Source organism: Cavia porcellus, unplaced genomic scaffold (assembly GCF_034190915.1).
Source record: "Cavia porcellus strain 051 isolate PalLab524CR breed Dunkin Hartley unplaced genomic scaffold, mCavPor4.1 scaffold_3, whole genome shotgun sequence".
NCBI classification, from domain to species: domain Eukaryota; kingdom Metazoa; phylum Chordata; class Mammalia; order Rodentia; family Caviidae; genus Cavia; species Cavia porcellus.
The window spans coordinates 85,652,110-85,671,084 of NW_026947486.1; the positions used below are offsets into that span (position 1 = coordinate 85,652,110).

Genomic DNA, 18,975 nt, shown 5'->3' on the forward strand with positions numbered 1-18,975 from the left:
AGGGCCTGACTGGCTTTAAACTTGTGATCTTCCTGCCTCAGCCTGTACTGTGATTATAAGAATGTACCATCACAGCTGGCTTTTTACTGGGCCTAAAAGAATTGATTTAAGGTTGAGTTAAAGGAGGCAGAGTTACAGGATGGAGAAGCAGAGATTAGAGTGAATGCTTTTCATGGAACAAATAAGATAAACATTGTAATTGGAGCTGTGGGTTCAGATTTGTTAATGAAAAAAGCATTAGTTTTTGGTCTTTGCAGGATTTTTTTGGGATTGCAGTGGGGATTGATGACAGTAAAATACAAATGCTTGAAAAGGTTACCTTGTGTGCTTTTCTTTAAAGTCACAGTTCAAATAATATACCCTTTTTTCTGGTATTGTTTTTCCAATTTAAACTTTTTTTTTGGACCAGGAATCGAATTCATGACCTTGCTCTTGTCAGGCAGGTACTGTGCCACTAAGCTATATCCCTGGCCCCATCCAACTGTAACTTTTTTCCTGAGCATTTCCAAGAAGAAAAAGGCAGTTTCTAGTGTATGCTTTAGAAGATAGAAAATGCATAGAAAAATCCCAGTGATGATTTGAGACTTATATGGATGAACTTGGAGAGTTTCGTTAGCATAAACTTTGGCAATATTTTTCAGGAAACGCATATTCCTTTCTTGTGAAAAGAGTAGTGTGTAGCCATTGGTGGGTTAGTCTCAAGGAAGCTTCTTAAAGATGTTCTGGGAAATGCAGCATTGAGCTGTGGGTTCCTGGCATTTGAGTGAATAAGGTTCAGATGATTAAGTAGCCCAAGGCAGAAACAGGGAAGTGTGTTTGTTTCTCTTCCTTGCTACTGATACTTTGTGTGTCTCTAAAACTGGGTCATCCTATATATCACAGGTTGTTGATTCCATGAGTAGCTTTTCTTAAAGTAGGGTATGGATCTGTCCATATTAGGAAATTTGTGAATAGTGTAGCTAAGTGACACTTTGTATGTAGATCCACAGAATGAGTCCCTGGAGCCTGGGAACTTGCATTTCTTACAAGCCTTCTGTATGATACCTATATATAATGGAATATTTAGAAAGAACTATCCTCCACACTTAGCATCCATCCTTTCATTCATTTATTGCAATGGTTGAGGATTCAACCTAGTCCTTGAACATGTTAGACAAGTGCCAAATCATTGACATGCACCCCTAGCCCTACAGGGAAGACTACTCATATTTTCCCATCATTTATTGATTAAGGTGGTAATAAATCTGTTTGATGAATTTTGAATAACAAAGAATATATTGAAAATTTATGCTTGGCTTCTGAGTTTGTGAAATGGGATTTTCTTGTAGGACGTTCTCTCATACCCCGAATTACCTTTTTTTTCTTAGTACATTGGCCAGTCAGAGCTACCCAGTGGGTCCTCGGTACTTAAGTCTTGAATTACACTATTGATGACTGTATAGCAACCCAGAAACCTTTATTTATATTTCTAGTAAAAATGCAAATTTGCGTGATTCTTTCATATGAGGGTAATTTTGATGTTATCTGTTAAAATTACAAATGCATGTGGGATTTGGGAAGAATCTTCAATCATATTTCAGTTGACATGACAGTTTATATGTTAATTGATTAAATTGATCACAGCAACATGGATTAAATCTAGTTCTAGCTAAAGTAGGCCATTTTGCTGTTTCAATGCAGATGCTGATCGTTAGAAGGCCTTTGAGAGTCACATGAGGGGACAGTAATGATACATTGTTTTACAAATATTAAGATAGTTACATTGTCCATTTTACTTTTAGTGTATAATTCTGTAAGTTTTGATTTAAAAATGTATGTAGTTGTAACTATCCTCACAATCAAGATGCAGAAGGGGTGCAATACATACATGTCAAAATCCCTCCAGTAATCCTTGGTAATTGCAATTTTTCCCTAACTCAAACTGTTAGCACCATTGACCGTTTTTTATCTGTGTGTTTTTGCCATTTTTAGCTTATCACATAAGTGGAATGATATAATAAGTAGCTTGTTGAGTCTGACTTGATTCACATAGCACAGTACATTTGAGAGTCATCCATGTTAATGTGTATAGCAGAAATTTGTTCCTTTATTATTATTATTTTTTTAGACAGGATCCCACTGGGTAGTTCTGACTGGCCTTGAACTCACTATGTAGACCAAACTGACCTCGAACTCTCAGTGATACTCCTGCCACAGCCTCCCAAGTGCTGGGTTTACAGGCATGTGCCATCATGCCTGGCTTTGTTCCTTTTTATTAGTGATTTGTATTTCATTGTATGGATGTAAGATAATTTCCTTAATATTCATATTTGGGTTGTTTCCATTTTTGATGATTACAAATAAAACCACTTGTAAGTTTGCATAGTTTTAGGTTTTTATACTTGAGTAACTTTCGAGTTAATTTTGCATATGGTACAAGGTATGGATAGATGTTTTTCTTAAATGTAATCAATATCCAATTTTTCATTGACTTGACTGACACTTTTTTTTTTGGTCTTTTCTTTTTTATCAGTACCAGGGATCAAACTCATGACCACACACTTGCAAGGCAGGTGCTTACGCTGCTGAGCTAAATCCCCAGCCCATAATGTTTTGAGTTTTTTTTTTTTTTTTTTTTTTTTATCAGTACTGGGGATCGAACTCACGACTGTCTGCTTGCAAGGCAGGCACTTATGCTGCTGAGCTAAATCCTCAGCCCGATTTGCCTAACACCTTTGTCACAAACCATGCTGTCCTTATGTATGTAGTTCTATTTTAGGACTATACTGATTTTTTTTTTTTTTGGTACCAGAAATCGAACTCATTACCTCATGCTTGCCAGGCAGGTTCTGTGCTGCCGAGCTGTCTCCCTGACTCTCCAAAGATTCGTCTTAATTACACATTACATTGCCTTAATTTCTCTAGGTTTATAGAAACCCTTGATATCAATTAATGTAACTCCTCTCAATTTTTAGATTAAAAATGTGCTATATGATAATATACAATGTAAATCCTTCTTCCTTTTAAGTTTCAGTAATTTTCCATTGTATATTTCATACCATATTTTGTTTATCTGTTCATTTTTAGATGGATGCTTAAATTGCCCTCATCTGTTGACTATTGTAAATAATGCTCAACAGTGGTCATGTTTGTATAAATATCTGTTCAGGAGCTCTTTTTGGGCATATGTGTAGAGTGGAATTACTAGACCGATACAGTAATTCACTGTTTTGTGGAAATGTCATAGCATTTTTCACAGCTTCTGCACTACTTTACTTTCCCACTACCAATTCATAAGGACTTCCCAATTTCTTCATATCCATTTATTTATTTTTTCTATGTTGAAGGATTATTGTTTATTGAATTAAATACTACATTCCTTAAAATTCCGTAACTGATATACATCTGATTTTTAAATTTTCCTTAGGTCAGCACAAATCAGATTTACGTACAACCTTCGATTGCAGATAATACAAAAAAGTAAGTTTCTAAGTGATACTTAGCAGAGATCCCCTTCCCTTTATCGTAAGCAAATGAAGAATTTGAAGTTTACAGATGTACAAAACATCAAAACACTGTAATCAAAATATCTTTTTAAGAAAAGGAATTTTCTCATTATTGGCCTAAATTTTACTTAATTCTTCACATTGGAACTAAAGCCTTTGGAACCCTTTTCAGTGTTATGCATGAACTTCTGTTACTGGATAATAAACCCATTTGTAAATGAGCTGGGCAATTTGATCAACCTTTTTTACTTCAAACTTTTCTTTACCAAAATTAAACAGTACAATGCATTTTCTCTATAATCTCCTTCTATGGCATCAGCTTCAACATTTATGAAGTGTTTGTCAGCCAAGCCAGAACATGGAACTTCTGTTTCATAGCACTCCAAAAGGAAGAGGAGTCTTAATGTCTGTTTTCATAAGAGCTTTCTCCATAGGTAATAGCATATAAATAGGCACTGTACAGTTTGTAGCCAGCAGCACATGCAGACCTCTGCGTTGGGACCTTATCATACTCAAACCTCACAAAGAGCTGGGCCAGGTAGGTGGGCAGGAGGGCCAAAGAAGCAAGGGGAGCAGGGAGTGAAGGGTCCAACAAATGTCTCGGTTACTTAGTTAAATAGTGGCCATTCTAATGGGTATGAACAGAATCTTCCTTTGGCTTGATCCTAGTGATTTGAGCCTCTTTCATGTGATTTGGGCAGATTTTTAAATGTACCTTTAAGGTTAAGTCTTACAAAAGTTGTATGCAAATTGTAGAATATTAGATAAATAAAAATAAGGATACAAAGCCCCTCTTGTTCCTATCTTCAGATTTTGTTTTCCTGTGCATGCATGCATACAAACACACCATTTAAAAAAGAGATTATTTCTGCATGTGCTTTTGTGTTTCATCCTCTCCTTCCTTTCCTCTCCCTCCTTTCTTTAGCTCTAACTTTTCCATGTCAATAAAATTTCTTTTTTTTTTTTAAGAGGAAAACGCTAGGGATCAAACTCAAACCCCTGTGCATTCTAGGCAAGTATTCTACCACTGAGCTATTCTCCCCCCAAAAGTTTCATTTTCTTTTGATTTTTTTGAGACAGGATCTTCCTGTATCTTCCAGACTGGCCTTGAACTCCCTCACTATGTTGCCTAGATTGGCCCTGAACTTGAAATTCTGCTGCTGCTGTCTATCGAGTGCTGATGTGAGCCACTACACCTGAAGGCAAATGTTAATTTTCTTAATGTCCAGTTTATAATTCAGATTTCTCTTAATTTCTACAAAGTCCTTTACAGCTAGTTTACTCAAACCATGTCCATACATCAAATCAAATGTCACTTAAAACACCTGTGAGAATTTATCACCGCCCACTCTGAATTGTTTTATTTTTTTTTTTTTTTGTACTGGTTGGGATTGAACTGATGGTCTTGCACACATGCTAGGCAGGTGCTGTACCACCGACATGTACCTTCAGCCCCCACTCCTTTTATATTCACTATATTGAGGTCTAATGTGTATATTCTGAACCTCACCTGTTCTATGCTTTTGACAATCATATATCCCCTTGTGACCACCAACCACAATTAAGATAGAGAATGCCCCCCATTTGTTCATTTCTTTGCAGTCTTGCACTTTGACTGTTTTCCTTTCTGTCATGGTATATTAGTTTGCATTTTTGACAATTAGTAAAATTTTGTACTGCTAGTAACCAAACTCAGGTACTCATGCTCTTTACAAGTGCTTGGCCACTTAGCTACATCCCTAGCCCAGTTTTGCTATCTGTTTGGGGATTGAACTCATATCTTTTGTACTGAGCTACATCCTTAGCCCTTCTTTTTAGTCTTTTTAATTTCGAAACAGGGCCTCACTAAAGTGACTAAGTTGCCTACACTAGGCTAGGGATTGAACCTAAAGCTGTGCACCTGCTAGGAAAGGGTTATATAACTGAGCATCCCCTCTAGCCCAACAGTGCCCTTTAAAGGAGGATTCTGCTTCGTTATTGGGGTTGTTACCCTGAAATATAATTCATAGTGGAAAGGCAGGTTACATGCTAGGTTTTTTGGGTAGCAGATTTCAAATTTAGTTATTGATGTAGTAATTATGATAATGTGGATTTTCTGTCTTTTTGTTTTATTGCAGATCTTTATTGATTAAGTTTATTGTAAAATACTGTAGTCATTGTATTTATTATTTCTATATTTTAAATTATGAGTTCATATTGATATTTCAATTGTTAATTGTTTTATTTGGTGAAATTATATAATAGTGGCCTTTTTATTTTGTAATACCAGGTTTTGAATTCAGAGTCTTCACACTGTGCTATATCTGTGTAACTTTTTTATTATTTTGAGACAGGGTCTAGTTAAGTTGCATAGTTCCCAGGCTGGGCTTGAACTTTCAATCCTTCTGCCTCAGCTACCCAGTGTACTGGGATTACAGGCATATATACTGTGCCCAGCTAATGTTTAACCATTTTTAAGTATAGGATTCAGTGGTATTAAAATATTAAAAAATATTGTACAGCCAGCTCCATTAACCATCTTCAGAACTTTCTCATCATTCCCAACTAAAATACTATAACCATTTACACTTAATTCTTCATTCTCCATCTGGCAATGCAACCACCATTCTGTTTTCTTTTTGAATTTGACTCCTTTAGGTACTGCATATATAGTCTGTATATTATAGAATATTTGTCCTCTTGTGATTAATTTCACTTAGTATGCCTTCTAGGTTCATCATGTTATGTAATATGTTAGAGTTTTTTCTGTTTTAAGGCTGAACAATCTGTTGTGTACACACACAGAGACGCATACCACATTTTGTTTATCCATTCATCCACTGAAGGACATTTTGGGTTGCTTCTACCTTTTGGCTGTTGTAAATAATAGTGTGCTCTGAGCACGGATGCAAAAATATCTCTGGATTCCTGCAATTACCTATTTTCTGTATTTATTCAAAAAGTTTATTTTATAATTTCATATTATAGTAATAGATTTTTACAGAGTTGAAAAATAAGAGTGAGATTCCACATGTTTGGTTTGTTTTTTTGATATGGGATTTTACTATATAGTCTTAAGCTGGCCTTGAATTTGTGACTCTCCTTAGTCAACCTCCCATGTGTTAGAATTACAGGTATGATTGGCAGGTCCCATACATTTTTTTCTTTTACTCTGTGCATTTTTAACTGTCTTTCTCTCAGTGGAAATATCTTTCTGTAGCTATAATAAAATATCAAGATCAGGAAATAAGCTAGGGTCTTTCATCCCAGTAGTTGGGAAGCTGAGACAGGTGAATTTTAAGTCCAGCCTGGACCACACAGTTAGAACTTGGCTTACCCCTCCCTGTACCCATAAAAAGATCGGGAAGTTGAAATCAATACCATATACATTGATTATTCAAATTTTGCAAGTTAAGGATCTATGTGATGCCGTTTACTTGTGCATAATTATTTCTAATTTTTTTCCATGGCGGTGGTTATTGAACACAATGTCTTGTGAATACTAGGGCCACTGAGCTTGATCCCCAGTTCTAATTCTATGTGGGTTTTTTCCCTTGTTTTTGGTGATAGTACCCATTGAAGCCAGGGTCTCAAGCATGCTAAGTAAGTGCAATGAGATAAGAGTCCAAGTTGTGTAGGCTGGCCATGAACTCAGGATCTTTCTTCTTAGCCCCCAGCATAGCTGGGATTACTTGAGTGTGCTGGCCAAATCTATGCAGTTGTATCACATGTGTAGACAAATGTTACTACCAACTCCCTGAAGATATGAAACTGTTCTGCTACCATAAAGGTATTTGGTGTTACTCTTATATAATCCTGTAAGAATATGTATCAACTCCCCTTCTAGGCCTTTTCTGTGCCTAATCCCTACAGTTTACTAATGTATTAATAATTTTGACATTTTCGGGATATCAAATAAATGGAAATCATATAGTATATAATTTGAGGTTTTTTTTTTTTTTTTTTTTTACTTATTGTAATGCTGTTGGAATCTATCCAAATTGTTACATTCTGGTAGTTCATTCCTTTCTGTTGCTGAGTTGTACTGTGCCATAGTTTGTTTTAACTACACACTCATAGAGGAATATTTGGATTTGAGTTAGTTTTTAGGACTGCCCTTAACAAAGTATTGCAAATTCGATGCTTAAAACAGTGGAGATTTATTGTTGCGGAGGCCAGAAATCTAAGATCTAGGGGTTGACAGTGTTTAATCCTCCTGAGGGATATGAGAGAATATGTTTATGTCTCTTCTCATGATTTTCTCTTGGTCTTTTTGTGTTTCTTGGTTTATGGAAGCATCACCTCCTTCTCCGGATTTTTATATCATGTTCTCCCTGTGTGCCTTTATCTCCATATTGCCCCATTTTGCAAGGACATCATTCTTTTTGCTTTAAAGTCCCATACTAATGACATCATTTTAAAGTCCCATACTAACGACCTCTATAACTTTGAAGATGCTGGCTTCAAATAATGCCACAATCTCAGAGGTACTGGGAGTTAGGACTTCAGTTTATAAATTTTTGTGTGATACAGTTCAACCCGTAACAGTAGCTTCCAGTTTTGGGCTATTACAAGGAAAAGCTTCTGATAAAATTCATACAAAATTTTTTCTGGAAATCCTCTTTCGGTTAATATTTTTAGTTGTATTTTCGTGGCTGGCTCAATGTCCTGAATTGATTTCAAAACATTTACCTTTCACCATCGTTTTGACTTTGAGGAAGAAGCAATAGTTGTATGATACCAGGTAGGGTGATTATGGAGATGAGGATATACTGTAATGTTTTTACAAACCTCCTTTTCTGTGGGAATATACTCTGCAGCATAATTTATCCTATTTTTGATCCTACCTGATGAAGACATTCATGAAAGAGAACTTCCACAGCTGCTTTAGAAAGTGGCAAGAAAGATGGGATAAACGTTTCAGAGATAAGTGGTAGTATTTTGAGGGGATTAATAGTAATGTGTTATACCGTATTGCAATTTAAAAAAATTAAACATTGATCATGTATTTTGATCATACTGCATAATCACTTTGTCAGCTCCTCTCACAGACAATTTTTTTGAACTCATGACCTTGTACATGCCAGGTAGGCGCTTATGCCACTTAGCTAAATTCTCGGCCCTCACAGGCAACTTTTTAAAAAAGTTTCTTTTTAGTCCTTCTAGTGTCTCTCTCTTTCTTTGTTTCCCATCTATTTGTTTTTCTTTCACGTGTATGTGCATGTGTGTTGTCTGGAATCAAACTGAGGACCTTGCTCGTATTAGGCATACATTATGCTACTGATCCTACATCCCAGCAAGTCAGTGTTTATTTTTATGCAGACAAGAGCATACATTGATAAACACACCTTTTATTTTTTAAATCTTAGGTGAAAGATGGCACAACTAATGAAGACACAAATCTTCAGATTTTTTTGTAGTTTTTTCTTTATTTTATTCTTTTGAATTTCATTATAATTCAGGCAGGCCTTGAACTCAATGTATATCCCAGGCTGGTCTCTAACTCAGGGTGATCCTCCTGCCCCAGCCTCTTGAATGTTGGGGTCATAGGTATTCCCTGCCGTGCCCTAAGCTCTTTAGTTTTTGTGATGCTGTTATACGTGATACAAGTGTGAGTTGAATCTGCCAGATCTTAATTTGTTTATTTATTTAATTTTGAGACAGGATCTGCTGTGTAGCCCAGGCTGGCCTTCGAGCTCATGGCAGTCCTTCTGTGTCAGCCTCCTCAGTGCTGAGATTAAAGGTGTGCACACCACAACCAGCCATCACACTGACTTTAGAACTAGTTTGTGGTCTGCAAATTATGATCAATATGAAACAGTAGTTTATTGGTAGATAATTTTAAAAGTATGTAGCTCTAACTATTGTCATCCTGTAGTTTTTGGTAGAAGAATGAACAGATGGAATAGAGTTGAATACCTAGTAAGTTGTTATGGTTAATCAAAGTAGGTGAGTGAGACTACCCTATGTGGAGAGCACAATGAAGTAAAAAATCAAATAAAATCATGTGAGTGTGATATTTAACTAATATCAATGGAATAATTTATGTGATACATTTGGAGAAAAATATTTGTTCTTGTTCAAGATTTATTAATCAGGAGAGCTAACACAACCATTTATGGGAAGAGGGTAAAGAAGTTTATCATCATGAAAATATTTTGAGTACTGTTGCCAAAATAATTACCAAAATAAATGGGAGGTCCTTGCACATGATAAATTACTTCATACACGTTTCTCAGTCTTGCTGCTTTATTTGGCAGATTGCTTTTTGTGTGTGGATCATTGCAAGAAGTTTTTGGGTTGAAAAATTTTTCTACTTGAGAAGTTTTCTTTTGTAATGACTTTGTAGATAAACTACTGTTACAAGAAACCATAACATCAAAGCTTCAATAACCTAACTATGAATCTCTAAAATAATAGTTTCTAGTTCTCTTCATTAGAATATACTTCAAGGTCTAACCAAAACATACAAGCTCTTAGGAAAAAATTATGATGTGTTTTAAAAATTTCATTACAGTAAAAGACACATTGCCATTAAATCCCCTCAAAATATGCCCCCTGGCTTTAAACACACTTGTTTCATCTTTCTTGCCACTTCTGAAGCAGTTCTGGAAATCCTCTTTCATGAGTGTCTTTATGAGATGTGATCAAAATAGGATGAATTATGCTGCAGAGTGCCAACCCATAGAAAGGTAGATTGTTAAAGATATGTACAGTGTGACCTTATTCATCTTCTTCATCAAGTGTGGCACCATGCTCCTTCTGGCTCTTACCCAGAGTCAATGTGACTGTGAAAGGTAAACATTTTGAATTGATTTAAGGCATCCCAGAAGCCATGACAATGCAACTAAAATCACAAAAGAGAACTTGCAGATCTGCTTTAGAAAGTCGCAAGAATGATGGAACAAGTGTTTTTAAAGTAAGGGGGAGTATTTTGAGTAGATTAATGGCAGTGTGTCTTTTACAGTTACCAATTTTTAAAAAATTCAAGTATACACCATATGTTTCAAGCACACCTTATATTTGTGGTAGTTTAGAAATATTTTTTGGCCTCACCTGCTGTAGCACTATGTTAAAAATTATCATTTTAGGGCTTTAGATTGAAAGTTCGTCTGTTTGTGTTAGTATATTATAGTAGATGAAATGTACTCATGGGCATAGAAAGGCACTGAAAATGGAGTAGATTACAGGAAAAATGTGAAGGATTTCCCAGTGATGCCTAGTACCCGTGAGTTAACTCACACACACACACACACAAATAAGATTTTTTTGCTATGTCTTAATAGGTTGTCTATGTTGTGTGAGGTGTGACGGAAACATGTGAGATTTACCTTTCATGGTAATTTTGACTTCGGGAAATAACCAGAAGTCACATGGTGCTACATCTTGTGAATGTGGATTAGGACACTGTTTATGTTTTTACAAGCCTGCCTTTTGTTGGATGCAGCAGCAGTCAACATATTTTTGATCTCATTCTCTAAAAATACAAAAAGAACTGCTTCAAAAATGGCAAGAACTATGGGATGCCTTTTCAAAGTGAGTGGGAGTACTGTATTTGAGGGAAATTAATGGCAATGTCTTTTACTGTAAAAAATTTTAAAAACTATATTTTTCCATTCCCGTGTACATATTTTCCTTTGAGTTTTATGGAAATAAATGTGCATTTTAAGGACTGGTGACTGCAAATTTCCACTGTTTTTGTGAAATAATACGTGTTTTCATTGCTGCAGAGGTTAGTGCTTTTTTGGAAGCTTTGTGTGCTGCTAACTTGTTGGTAACTATGAGACTCTGACTTGTACCATCAAGTTTAGAACATGGAAGAGAAATCTTGAATATTTGTTAAATAGATTTCTTGAATAGTTTTTCATATCCTTTGGTGAGTTAAAAATGTACCTGGGACAGCCCATATTCTACCAATTGCTGCTGGTTTTTGGAAAAGCTATATTAACCAAAGTGGATGAGTGGGAATAACCTGTTTTCTATTTATATTTTGCTGAAAGTTTTATAAGCTTTGGTTCCCTTTTACCTTATTTAAGGAGAAAAAGATATGAGTATAGATATCAGTTCTCAGTGTCATAATTTGTAAAATTACATCTTGAGAATAACAATAATTATGTATTTTGCTTGTGTAGTAGGAAGGTATTCTCAAATGATTGGTGATTGAAGTAAAATCTTACGAATCTGTACCATGTAACAGAAGCTAGTTTGATAAATGGGGGTTTATATTTAAAAATTTTTATTGTAAAAACAGAACAAGATTTACCATCTCAGTTATTTTTAAGAGTACAGTTAGTAGTATTAACTATTCAGAAAAATTGAAACAGACTTCCAGAATTTCTTAACAATCTTTCCTTTTACTCTCTAATCATTCCATGGTAACTACCATTCTGCTTTCTGTTTCTATAATATGGCTGCGTTAGATACTTTGTGAGTGGAATCATGTGGTATTTGTCTTTTTTGTGACTGAGTTATTTCCCTTAGCATAATGTCCTCAAGGTTTATCCATGTCATGTAGTGTGTGTGACAAGTTTCCTTCCTTTATTTGGTAGGTTGGTGAGTCTGTCTGTATCTACCTACCTACCTACCTACCTACCTACCTATTTACCTATTTTTTGGGACAAGTTCTCACATATAGTCCAGGCTGGCCTCATACTTGAGATCCTCCTACTTCTGTCTCCAGACTGCTGATATTACAGTTGCGTGCTACTAGGCCTGACTTTGTTTTTGAGGAAGGGTCTTTGTGTGTAGTTCAGGCCAGCCTTGAACTCACTATGTAACCTAGGCTGACCTCAAATGCAGTCTTGTTGCTTAGGTGCCCAACGGGGATTGTAGATGTGTGCCATCACGGCTTTAGATTTTTTTTCTTTTTTAAGATTAAATAATAAATATTCCATTGTGTGTATAGGCCACATTTTTGTCTATTAATTCATATATGGATAGAAATTTGGCTTACATCCACTTCTTGGCTGCTGTGAACATGGGTGAGCAAATAACTCTTTGAGACCCTGCTTACTGTACGAAACCAGGGCCTTGTATATACTAGGCAAGAACTGTATTACTGAGCTACATCCTTAGCTCCCTTTCAGTGCTTTGGTTACTCAAGGTCTCTTGGGATTCTTTATGAATTTTAAGAAGAACTTTTATGTTTCACTGCTTGGAATTTTATAAGGATTGCATCAAATCTTTTTTGATTATTTTGTCTTTTTGGGTCTCGCTATGCAGTTCAGGCTGGTCTTGAGCTCACTTTGTAGCCCAGGTTGGTCTGGAGCTTGCAACGATCCTCCTTCCTGCATCAGCCTCCCAAGTGCTGGGATTACAGACGTGAGCCAACACGCCTGGCTGCACTGAATCTTTAGATCACTTTGGGAAGTATGATTATCAAAATATTAACTCAAGGTATCTTTCTCTGTATTTGTGTTATCTTTAAATTTCTTTCAGTGGTATTTCATAGTTTTCACTGTAAAGTCTTCTACCTTCTTTGTTGGGTTTATTCCTAAGTATTTTGATTGTTTTTGATGCTTTTGCAATTAGAATTGTGTTATTAATTTATTTTTCAGATTGATCATTGTTAGTACATAGAAGTGCAGCTGAATTTTGTGTGTGTTACTAAGGATTGAACTTAAGGGGATTTACCACTGAACTGCATCCCCAGACCTTTTTAGTTTTAATTTTGTGACAGGATCTCAATACATCACCCAGGCTGACACTGAACTTGTGATCTTCCCGTCCTTGCCTCCCAAGTAGCTAGGAATGTCAGTGTACACCACTGCACCTGATTTGTGTGCTGAATTTTTGTATCCTGTCTGTTGAATTTATTCTGCCATTTTTGTGTATGGAATTTTCTGTATATGAGATCATGATATCTGGTAATACAAATAATTTTACATCTTTTTTTTTCTAATTTGAATGTCTTTAGAAAAATTTTAATCTAATTGCTAAGGATATGTTCAATGAAAGTGTTAAGGATGGATGTCTTTGCCTTGTTTATGATATTAGAGGAAAGGCTTTCAGTCCTTTACTGTTGGGTATGGTGTTAAATTGTGGGCTTTTCATAAATGACCTTCATTATGTAGAGGTAGTTTCCTTCTAGATTATTGAGTGTTTTTATGGTAAATGAGTTTTAACACTTAAGTGCTTTTTCCCTCATTAGTTGAGGTATTCATTTTTTAAAATTTACTGTGCAATATTACTTTAATTTTTGTTTGTTGAACCAACCTTACATTCTAGAATAAATCCTGACTTGGTCATGGTGTATAATCCTTTAAATGTGTTGTTGAATTCTGGTTTGTCAGTATTTTGTTGAGGACTTTGCATCAGTGTTCAGCAGGATTATTGGTATGTAGTATTGTTTTTTTTCTTTTGTTTTCTTTTTTGGTACTGGGGATTGAACTCGAACCTCGCACTTGCCAGGAAGGTGCTTATGCCACTGAGCTAAACGCCCAGCTTCAGTATTGTTTTCTTATGTTGTCTTTTTCCTGGCTTTAACTTGATTTTTAAAAAGTAATTTGCATGATTTCCTCTTTGTCTAGGAATGCTTATTATTAGAATTAAGGTTAGAGCACTGCAGACATGAATGGCTTCCTGTTAATTCCCACTGTCTGCAATAACCAATGAAGAATCAACTTCTTTGATCTGAAATAAAAAATGGAAGTATCTACATTGTGTTCACAAACTAAATTGTGAAAGCATATTTGATTGTCATTAGTTGTATATTGTGATTGTTCGGAAAAATGTGTGTTTTGTGACTATATTGAACGAATTTTAATACTAGATATATTAACAAAGTCTTAGCTAATCAGAAGTGAACAACTGAATGTAGTGGCTCATGCATGTGATCCTAATGCAAGGCTGAGGTAGGAGGATCACAAGTTTGAAGCCAGTCTGGGCTAACTGGAGCCAGTCTTTACTGTCTCCAAACAAGAAACAAAAAATTGGATATGTAATCGTATTCTATTATGTGGTCATGCTAAAATGAAAAAAAATGTTAAACTTTTTAATAGTTACTGGAATGCTAAAGTTTAGTTTAAAAATTTCCCTTATCCTCTATAAAGTGGTTTACAGTATTTTGTATCTTGGTTTTATTGTTTTTAATTTGTGGAACTGTATCTCATTTATGGTTGTCTCCATTAGCATGTAAATTAGCACTCACTTTACTACTTCATGTATTAAAAGATGAAAGATTTGTGTGACCTGAACAGAAACCAGACTATCAGTGCTTCATTTGGATACTTTTTTTATTACCTTGAATAAATATAAAATCTTTTTATATAATCTATTGAAAGTATATAAAATGAAAATTGTATTTCCTTTGAGTCAAAGCAAAATTATCTTGTCTTCATCTACTTTGCTACAAAATCTGCTCTGAGATAGATGCTTTTGCCTGAAATCTAATGAGTGGTGCCTGTTGTAAAACGGTTTTGATGGCAGTACCATAATTGGCTTAAATCATGCAGTATGCCATTTACTAATGTTAATACAGCAGTTTGATTTTTCATATGTTTAAGTATCTATTTATACCAGCTAATTGGGTTGTGTCTGAAATATTGATAGCTACTACATCCGGTTTTAATTACCTGTTTATTCATAGTATATTATCATATAGGACATTTTGTTAATAGGATGTATATCTAGTTTAATTAACTTAGTTTATAAAGTTAAATTTAGAGTGTGATATTAAAATGTAAGTGAAATGTGTTAGCTTTCCATCACTGTAATAAGATATCTGAGATAATTTACCAAGAGAAAAGGTTTATTTTGGCATAATTTTGAAGGTTATAACCCATAATCGATTGGCCCTGTTGTTTGGGCATATGATAAGGCAGCACATCATGCTGGAAATGGCAGAACCAAAATGTTCATCTCATCTTGGAGCTAAAGAGCAGAGAGAGCAAGAGGTGAGAGATATATGGTCCTTCCTAAATAACATGCCCCCAGTGACCTAAAGCCCTCTTACTAGTCCTCACCTCTGAAAGGCTCCTGCCATCCAGTAATGCTACCCTGGTAACAACATATTTAACAGATGGACATTTAGGGGGCATTCAAGGTCCAAACTGTAGCATGAGATGAAGAGTGGTCATTTATGTTTCATTTAAAAATGATTAGCTGTTTGCTTCGCCAGACTGAGACATGATTTTAAGTTGATGGTAAATGATAAGATAGATATTTTATGTGTTTTGATTTTATGTTGGGTTAGAGCCAGAATATATCTAGTCAACTGTTGTTCCTTAGGGCAAACTAGGGAATTAGCAGACTTTAAATTAGATAATAGTTCTTTTCCTAATAAGTCAAGTGTAATGTGGCCTCTGGTGGCATGCAGCCAGTCACAGTATGGTCAGACAGGTGAGAACACAGTATTATAACACTCAGGTTAAAGCAACTCAAGAGGCACATGGAGAGTGTTTTTATGTAGATTTGTGAGCAGGATTCTAGTTCCTGGGATAGAGTGATAGATGTATTGCAGCAAGAATATGTAAGACAGAATATAATGCTTGGAGGACTCAGGAATAGGTTGCAGCTGAGTGCAAGTTGGTAGACTCCTCAAGTGTAGGGTAGAAACATTTTCTTGTTAACCTCCCACCCTCAGATACACCTAGTAAATATATCATTTGTTGCTGAGTTCAAAAGTGGCATGATTTTATATACAATCAGAGCTGATAGTTAAGAACTGGGAGAGTGTGGTATATACATATAGTGAGCCATGTGATCCCAGTCAAGTTAAGGGAGTATATATTTTTTCTTGTCGCGTTGCTTGCTTTTGATTTTTTTTGAGATGGTCCACTGTGTAATACAGGCTGGCCTTGAGCTTGCGGTGATCCACCAGCTTCAGCTTCCTAAGTGCTGGGATTATAGGCATGTACCACCATGAGATACATATTTTTCCCTTTTTGTCTGTCTTTCTTTTTTTTTTTGGAGACAAAGTCTTGTTATGTAACCCAGGCTGGCCTCAAACTCAGAATAGTCCTCCTGCCTCAGCCTACTGAGTGCTGGGATTATAGGTATGAGCAACTATGCCTGGCTTGAGTTATACTTTGGAAGTGTTTCTTTGGAGAATAAAGGAATACAAGGAAACTAGGAAGATTGTCAGGCAATCATAACCTACCGAACTCTTAAAAATAGGAGAGAAACGGGTGTATGTTTCCAGTTTTGTCTGGCTTTAGTTTTTGGAATTGTAGTGTGATGCCCTATCTGTGTAGACTTCCCCAGCCTGCTCCTTCCCCTCTTTCAGAAAATAGAAGTTACTTTTGAATGTTGTGGCCTTAGGCATGTTCAGTTTGTCTACTTATTTGAGAAAGATCTTTTACTTTTGGTCATGACTCTTCCTTTTTTATATTATTTTAAAGTTTTTAAGTGCTGATGTTATACACCTATACTCCAATTAGTTAAGACATGAGCACAGTCATTACTTCTTTGCATATTTTCTTTTCCCATACCTTGTCCAGATTGCCTACTAGAACAAGGACTACCACTGCAACTTCTTGAGGACCCCATCTAGGTTTCCAAAGAAAGTGTGTTTGCAAATGATTTATGTGGTAGCAGTAGTATATGTTGTTCATAAGCTTTTAGATTAAGATTTGTTACCAGTTTGATTATATATATACTCATCACTTGATTTGTCATTTTAACCATGCCGTTTATTCAGAAGACTGTATCACAAATTGAAGCCACAGCTGGAGGGAAGAAGAATACCTTTTGGGTAATGAGATTTTTAAAAAGATTGGTAGTCATCAAAAGGGCAGTAGATTTTTCCCTCCTTTTAAAGTAGGTAGTATTTCAAATTTAAATTTTTGTGAGCTTTTCATTTAGCGTGAATCTAACAGGAATAATAGTAACTTTCCTTTTTGATCAAATATATAATTGGAATAACTTAGCATTCACAACCTCAAATTGTAAGACAGTTTCTCTCCTAAGAGAGTGAGTAGGCCAATGAAAGGAACATACTTTTAGATCTTGTTGTCAAGAGTCTGTAAGAAACTTTGTATTCCCTTTCACAAATGAGTCAATAAATAAGAAAATTCTGTGATAGAATTCAAAAGTTTTTGTTTGTTAAACTATAAAACTATGGACCTAAAATATTAATAAGTTAGGTTTGATCAATATAAGTTTGTAATTTCTCATGTAGTTCAGGTTTTAATAGGATACATTTTACTTTCATATTTTTTTGTACCAGGAATCAAACTCAGGACCTTAGGCTTTCCAAGCAGGCTCTGTTCTACTGAGCTAAATTCTTGGCCCTCATGATTTGTTTTGTGTTAGCAAAATATAAGATTGTAAATTAAAATTTCAAAAATCACATTTCACTACTTTCATGTTAATTTTTTTCTTTTACTTCTTTGGCTTTTGATACTGTTAGATTCCAGTGTATGGTTTTTTGGTTTGCTTTTTTTTTGAGATAGGCTTTCACTGTTTAGTTGAGGCTGGTTTTGGGCTATGTAGCCCAGGCTAGCCTCAAACTTGTGGAGAATTTCTGAGTTTGATACCTGGTACTTTAGTCTCCTCAATACTAGGATTATAAGCAGGCACTGCCATGATTGGGTACTGTGTGTGTGTGTGTGTGTGTGTGTGTGTGTGTGCTTAATGTGTTGAACTTTATCCACGTTGATACACAATCATAAACTTTATATGGTATGAATGTTACATTTATTAAACTGATGTGCCATCCTTTAATCCATGGTTGGGCATTTAAGCAATTGCTAATTTTTTGTATTTATACTAAAATAATGGTGGACTTTTAGAAATGTTATATGCATAAATTAAATATTTTTTATGTAAAAGGATATGACTTTTAGGGGTAGTATTAAAAAAGGGAATTGCATACTATATATCAATTTGCTAGCTTTTAGCCACTGAATAGATCTGCATTTTTTAGTGAGAGAATTAGCACATCAATTACTTAAATTGTTCCCCTCCACAATGTTCCCAAGTAATAAATGGACTCTGAGGGACCTTATTAGTGATGATTCTGTGTTTGTCTTTAGATGACTTGAGATTCAATTGAAAGACACTTGAAATGATCATTCTTTCCAGGAAATAATTAAAATTGCCCTAAGATTGTTTTTTAACAATATTAAAAAAAAGCACGTTTTTTGTGTGTTTAAATTTGGGAGGGCAATATCAGTGAATTTAGCAAGTCAGTTTGGGAGCAAAAGATGTAAGCACAATCATAATTTTTACCTATTAGAGTCTATGTTTTAGTAATGACAACATACTACTACTGTAGAGTTCTGTTATTCGTGAGGAATATTTTACAAGATCCTGAGTAAAAACCCTGAGACCAAGGGTAGAACTGAGTACCATATATACTGAACTGTTTTCTCCCACTATATATACATACGTAGAAATCATAAAGTTTAGTTTATAAATTAGACAAATATATTAACAATAATAAAATAAGGCATTTATAACTATCATACTGTTGAAGGTTTATAAGTTGGCCTTTGTTAAGTAAAATACAGGTTACTTGAAAACATGCACTGTGATAGTAACTCACTAGATTTGATAACTGAGAGAGCAA

General features: G+C 35.2%; 1 protein-coding gene across 9 annotated transcripts in view; it reads left to right on the plus strand.

Annotated features, from left to right (window-relative positions):
* The window catches only part of Stag2 (STAG2 cohesin complex component), a 171,269-nt gene that overhangs the window by 26,534 nt on the left and 125,760 nt on the right, over positions 1-18,975 (plus strand). Inside the window, exon 1 of one of the 9 annotated variants that reach the window (XM_063246370.1) lies at positions 3,438-3,459. The exons of the other annotated variants lie outside the window; for them this stretch is intronic. The gene's annotated coding sequence lies outside the window, so the exon portion shown is untranslated. Of the gene's footprint in view, positions 1-3,437; positions 3,460-18,975 lie in introns of those variants that run through there. 9 annotated transcript variants of the gene reach the window in all.